The 7,282-nt window shown below is 41.7% G+C and overlaps 1 pseudogene; it reads left to right on the forward strand.

Moving 5' to 3' along the window:
• The first annotated feature begins 1,057 nt into the window (after positions 1 to 1,057).
• LOC116747801 lies at positions 1,058 to 2,332 on the forward strand (annotated as a pseudogene).
• Positions 2,333 to 7,282: the final 4,950 nt, after the last annotated feature.

The raw sequence follows: 7,282 nt of genomic DNA on the forward strand, positions 1-7,282 counted from the left end.
TTTCATTAGGTCCCATTTGCTTATTTTTGTTTTTATTTCCATTTCTCTAGTAGGTGGGTCAAAAAGGATCTTGCTGTGATTTATGTCATAGAGTGTTCTGCCTATGTTTTCCTCTAAGAGTTGGATAGTTTCTGGCCTTACATTTAGGTCTTTAATCCATTTTGAGCTTATTTTTGTGTATGGTGTTAGGGAGTGATCTAATCTCATACTTTTACATGTACCTGTCCAGTTTTCCCAGCACCACTTATTGAAGAGGCTGTCCTTTCTCCACTGCACATTCCTACCTCCTTTATCAAAGATAAGGTGACCATATGTGAGCGGGTTTATCTCTGGGCTTTCTATCCTGTTCTATTGATCTATCTTTCTGTTTTTGTGCCAGTACCATACTGTCTTGATTACTGTAGCTTTGTAGTATAGTCTGAAGTCAGGGATATTTATCTATTTTATGTATAGTAGTTTGTATCTCTTAATCCCATACCCCTAATTTGCCCTCTGCCACTTCTGTCTCCCCTTTGGTAACCACAAGTTTTTTTCTATATCTGTGAGTCTGTTTCTGTTTCACATATATACATTTATTTGTATTATTTTTTAGCCTGAATACTGATTTCTGAAGTACTAGTCCAAAGTTCTTTTTCTTATTCTATTCCATCTCACCTATAATATCTTCCTTTCTACATCCAAACAGAAATTAGAACTTGGAAGCTCAAAACATGTATGCAAGATGACAGGCTGGATAAAAGGAGATAACAGTTGTGCAACTGGCAGTGAGTGGGCCATTACCTCCTGGAAGATGGAGAAGATGATCCAATATAATAATAATGGCTAACATTCATTTACAGTGGGTCAGGGAATTAGCTAACCGTTTTCTAGAAATTAGCTCATTTCAACAGCTTGGCAGGGTAAATACTGTTATTATTCCATTATAGTAGATGAGGAACAGAGTGTGAAGAGGTTGAATTACTAGAGCAAATCAGTTAAAAACTGATGGCTGGGGAAGGGGAGCATGGATGGGGGAGGGAAGGACGGAAGGGCGCGCAGAGCCGAGGGGCGGCCGTGGATGCTCCGGGCGCCGGTCGTGCTGTGCGCGTGCGCAGCTGCCTGGTGTGCGCAGGCTCTGGCAGCGGCCGCAGGCCGGCCTGCCGGCGACAATTTTCTGGACAACAAACAATGGCTCAGCACGGTGTCACAGTACGACCGGGAGGCCGGACAGTGAACCGATTCTGAGACGATGATTATTTCCGCACTTGGAGTCCAGGGAAGGCCTTCGATGGGGCTCTAGACCCAACTAAAGACCCATGCTTAAGGCTGAAATGTAGTCGCCACGAAGTGTGCATTATTCAAGGTTCTCAGACCGCAGTCTGCGTTGGTCAGCGGAGGCTCACACACAGTATGAAAGATGCAGGAGTTGGGCATAAGCAGTGGAGGGGTCCCCTGACATCCACCTGCCAGCAGTGCTCGGGGGTCTCTACCAGCCCTGTCTGTGGTTCAGATGGACATACCTACTCTTCTCAGTGCAAACTAGAATACCAGGCATGCATCTTAGGAAAACAGATCTCAGTCAAGTGCGAAGGACGTTGCCTGTGTCCTTCAGATACGACCATGGGCTCAAGCAGGAATATGAAGAGAGCCTGCAGTGACCTGGAGCTCAGGCAGATGGCCAGCAGACTGCTGGACTGGTTCAAGGCCCTGCATGAGAGTGGGAGCCAGAACAAGAAGACGAAAGCATCGCTGCGGCCGGAGAGAAGCAGATTTGATACCAGTATTTTGCCAATTTGCAAGGATTCACTCGGCTTGATGTTTAACACTTGATACAAACTACCACCTGCTCCTGGACCAGTCGGAGCTTGGGAGCATTTACCTGGACAAGAACGAGCGGTGCGCGGAGGCCTTCTTCAGCTCCTGTGACACGTACAAGGACAGTTCCATCTCCAACAACGAGTGGTGCTACTGCTTCCAGAGGCAACAAGACCCACCTTGCCAGACGGAGCTCGGCAGTATTCAGAAGCGACTCGGGGTGAAGAAGCTCCCCGGACAGTAAATCCCCCAGTGTGACGCAGATGGTTACTACAAGCCAACGCAGTGCCACGGCAGCACTGGGCAGTGCGGGTTTGTGGACCGATATGGAAGGGAAGTCGTGGGCTCCAGGAAGCGCGGTGCTGCAGACTGTGCTATTGATTTTGAGATCTCTGGAGATTTTGCAAGTGGAGATTTCCGTGAATGGGCTGCTGATGACGATGAAGATGACATTATGAACGATGAAGATGAAATTGAAGATGATGATGAGGATGAAGGGGATGATGATGATGGTGGTGACCAGGATGGATACATCTGATGGATGAAAGCTGAGAGCAACAAATTCTACGTTTCTTTTATTTACCAAGTGATCCCCTACTGAGGAGTACCTTCTTGCCCCAAAACAAAATGATTCTAAAACTCACTTAATATTTTGTATAATTATTTCAAATATTGCAACTAAAGTCATAGAACTTTATGTTTAGAGAAGTATCATTTACTTTGAGTTTTTATGTGAAAAAGAGAACACATATGGAGTCTAGCCAGACAAGAGAAAGTTATGAAGAGCTACTGATCTATGTGACTCTGCCACAAACAAAACAGCCAGTGCTTGAGGTCATATATGATATTTTTCTGGGAAAAATTCTAAGTTAAATCTACAATAACATACTAGTGACCTGGATTCTAAGGATTTTATTAAAATATGCATGACCTTAATTGCAGTTTCCAAGTAGACTCTTCCCAGAGCTGGAGTGATTTAGAGGTGAGTGAGGAAATAGCACAAAGTGAGAAAAACAAAGTCACTATCTAAGAGACCTCCACCATGTTTGTATGTTTTTAGTTATGAAGTTTTAGTGATGTTTTTAGTTATGAAGTTATTCTGGATGTGACCAGATATCTTACAAAATGGGCAGTAGGGGAAAACCATGGATTTTGAAAGTTAAAAACATAGTTGTCTTTTCTAATTTTTATTTTAATTTGGACAGCAGTCTCATGTTGATTTGTTTTATAATCTTAACCAGCATGATTTCTTTATCTTTCTAGGTTTCTTTATCTTTCTGACCAGCAACTTAGGGTGCAGAACTTAAAGTAGAAAGACAAAGGGAAAGATTCTTTTAAACCGTATTTTTACAAAAAGTTTGTCATTTGCCTCAATATCAAACTTAAAAATCTTCATTCTTGTTTTATTTCCTATGTTAGATAAATATTTGCATTTAATCTAAGAATTATGCCATTTTTGTTACTAGTGTCGAAACTTAGAGAACAAACTGTATTGTGCCTTGCAAAATAGAAATAGAAAGGTTTCAGCATGCATCCCCACATAGGACATTAGGCCATAGATAGGCACACCTAATCACAAATTAATACCAGTCCCGGTACTGCTGCTGGAATGAAGAAAATAGAATACTTTCTTTCTTTTTTCTACTGTTACATAGTTACCATGTTTATGATTATTGTGTGGAGTACCATTTAAGATTTAACTGCAACAAAAATTACTTTAATTGTTGTATTAAAGTTAGCATGTTAATTAATCATGTAGCCCTTCTGGTACACCATCCCTTTTAAGGATATCATCAGACCTATGGTTTTGAGCCCATAATAAAAGTGGAAAAACCTGTTGGGTGTTACACACTGGTGTCACCACTTAAACAGTGGTTCAGCTGGTTTCCCAGTATACAATCCACTGAAATAAAGTTGTTGGATTCTTTCCATTTGATTTATATAGACTAAGAAAAAAATCTTTAATGTTAACTTTATGTAATATTTAAGATAAAATGCATTTTCTCTTTTACTGTTTATGTATAGTTTACAAAATAAAGAATCTTGAAACCAAAAACAAACAAACAAAAAAACCTGATGGCACGGGGACATTAAAAAAATTTTGAGAGTCAGAAGATGTCTGTGATGTTACTATCCATTTACTTCGTAATTTTGTACAAGTAGATTCCTGTTTCCTTATTTCATTGTCCAAACCTGCAAATCGTACCATTCTGTGACTTCTGAGACTCTGTCTGAGGTAATTGGTGGTATAATTCAAAATTTGGAGGAACAGTCAAGCATGGATAAGACTGGAAGAATATATAAAAATTGTTCTACACCACCATATTCATTTACCCTGCTTCAAACTTTCTTACTTGTTCTCCTGCTCATGGCACTGACTCTCCTTCCTTCCCCACTTGCAGATATGATTTAAGTTCCATAGAAACTAGGTAACTCAAAAAATGAAGGACAATGCAAAACGATGTCACTTTTTGGACCACTGCCTAAGCTGTTTCGGGATATTACCATCTGTAACAGTTTGAGAGTTGGGGAGAGGCATGCACTAACAGCTAGCATAAAGGTCAAGGAAGAATTATTCTGTTAAGGTGATATGTTTACCGTGAAGATTTCGTCTTCTTCCACTGGCATCTAACTTCCCCAAGAATTAGTCACCTTGGATCATGGGCCTGTCATCAATCATAATTTTGGGGGAGCAGACGGGCTTTGTATGCTGAATATTAGAGAGTTGGGACTTTACCCTAAAAGCAATGGGAAGCTACTGAAGGCCTTGAAGTAGACCAGCCTCATGATCAAACTCAAGTTTTAAGAAGGTCACTGAAGCACCCTCTGGAAGAAAAATTTGAGGAAGGCAAAATTGGAGGCAGAGAGACTAACTTGGAGGCACTGGGTAATTAAAAACCTCAGCTGAGGCACTGACAGTTGAGATGGACGTTAAGAATTAATAAGGGAAATAGAATCAATAGGGCTTTTTGACTAATTGGATATGGAGGATAAAGAAGAATTAGGATTCCAATATGACTCCCAGGTTTCAGAATAGGTTTGGGGGATAAATGCCATTGAGCTAGAGAACACAGGAGGAGGGATGATGAGTTTAATTCAGGAGTTGAGTTTGAAGAGCCTATGGGACATTCAGATGGAGTTGACTAGTCAGAGGGAGATCCAATCAGAGATATAAATCTGATAGTGGATACTCCAGGTTTAATTGAGCTGTCCCAGTGAAACCATGAAGAACTATAAAGACACAAAGAGCAGCAGGCCAAGGACAGAACTATTTAGGAAGAAGAGAGGATAGCAAGAAAGAAAAGAAGACTTAAAAAAAAAAAAGGAGCTATCATTGAGACATCAGCAAAGGACCAAGGGAGAGTCTCACAGAAGCCAACGATAAGAGAACTTCCAGAAAGAAGTAGTGAACCATGTCCAATACCCTGGGTTGAGTACCCTCAGCCCAGAAACTTGGAGAGGTCCTTGAAAACCTTAGCAAGAGCAGTTTCAGTGGAGTGGTGAAGGCAGAAGTCAGAGGGCAGTGGGTTGAGAAGGGAGTGGGAGTTAAAGAAGAGATGACAATGACCATACAGCATTCTTCCAAAGAGTTGCAGCTAGAAAGAGACACGAGGTCCAGGGACTTCCTAAAATTCTGGTTAAAAAACACAGAACATGAAAATGTACCATCTTAACCATTTTTAAGTGTACAGTTCAATAGTGTTAAGTATATCCACGTTGCTGGGCAACGGATCTCCAGCACTTTTTCGTCTTGCAAAACTGAGACTCTACACCCATTAAACAACAACTCCCCATTTTCCCCATCCCCTAGCCCCTGGCCACCACCGTACTACTTTCTGTTTTTATGGCTTTGACTACTTTGGGTACCTCATATAAGTGGAATCATATACTATTTGTCTTTTTGTGACTGGCTTATTTCACTTAGTATAATGTCCTCAAGGCTCATCCATGGTGTTGCCATGTGACAGTATTTCCCTCCTTTTTAAGGCTGAATAATATTCCATTGTATGTATACAACACATTTGATTTATCCATTCATCCGTCAACGAACACGTGGGTTGCCTCCACCTTATGGCTCTTGTGAATAATGTCGCTATGGATATGGCTGTGCAAATATCACTTCAAGACCATGCTTTCAATACTTTTGGAGTTATACCCAGAAGTGGGATTGCTGGATTATGTGGTAATTATATCCTTAATTTTTTGAGGAACCTCAGGGACTTTTAAAATTATGATGTTAGGTTTAGAGAGGCTTAAGTGTACTGGGGACTTGGCCTTATACAAAAGACGGTCCTGCAGGGTGAGCTAGGTGTATCTCCAGAGAAATGGAATGAAGAGAGGCAGCATAAGCAGGAAATTGAGGTGTTCCCACCAGATGCTTTCTGTTTTCTCTATGAAGCACGAGAGGGCAGCTGAGAGCAAGAGGGAATGTGTTGAAGTCTTGTCTTGAGAAGAATGACTTGAGAAGTCCTGCATAGCAGCTCGGAGGAGAGGGAGAAGCAGTCTGACAAGGAGATGAATGGAAGTTTTCAGGGACCAGGTCAAACTAGAGGACATGATTCTTCAGGGATAGCACTCTGTATGTAACCCAGCGGTCTGAATGTAAGATGGGTCATCCAGATGGATGCTAAACGTTAGTGAATGTGGAGGCCTGACCAGGAGGTCAATAGACAACAGGAAAACGGAGGGGTAGCCCCAAATGATGGCCAAATCAATGCATAACAAGTGCATATGGATAGAATACCAAAAAACACAAGTAACCTTTTACCTGAGGAAGCACTTAGGTAATTTTCTTTATCTAATATTTTGGGCAGAATCATTGCCTCTAAATTAAAAAGAAATCTATTAAGATGTATAGTATGTGCATGGTTTGTTTGTTAGGACTTTTTTTTTTTTTAAATAAGGGAACTTCTCACCAGTCAAGTACTCACAGCCTTAGATACTTGCAGAGACCAAGAATTGGGTCCTCACAAGACTGGAAAAGCCAACTGCTTCTGTACCCCCAAAGAGCAGGAGATAAAACTGTCACCCAGAGCCTTTCCCACTGCCAGGCAAAGGAACCAGCCCAGGCAGAGGTATAAGAAAAAGCACTGGCCTTTGTGCCCATACCTATTGTTTCAGATGGACTCAAAGTAGCTGGATGTTAAAATAAGAGAAAGAGGAATGTGCCAGGAACAAAAGGTGGTACATAAAAGGGGAGAGGTGGTGGACTTCAAGAACTATATCGAAGAAAGACAGACCTTTTGGTGTGGGGTAAGAAAACTGGAGATGGAAGTCCACTGGGATGATTCCCTCTCTTTTCTGGAAGGGCACCACTGAGTTGACCTTCAGCTTCCTTCTAAGGCAGGTGATGTAGACATGCCATGTGTGGAGCCAAAGGCATCACCAATCCTGACTAAGGTGCTGAGGTGTCTGTAATGCCAGGGATAACAGGGGTGTGGAGAAGATGAAAGCTATAATTGCTGGAGCTAGGGTGTCATGGGGTAGA

The sequence above is a fragment of the Phocoena sinus genome, chromosome X (genome assembly GCF_008692025.1).
Source record: "Phocoena sinus isolate mPhoSin1 chromosome X, mPhoSin1.pri, whole genome shotgun sequence".
In the NCBI taxonomy this organism is placed as follows: Eukaryota; Metazoa; Chordata; class Mammalia; order Artiodactyla; family Phocoenidae; genus Phocoena; species Phocoena sinus.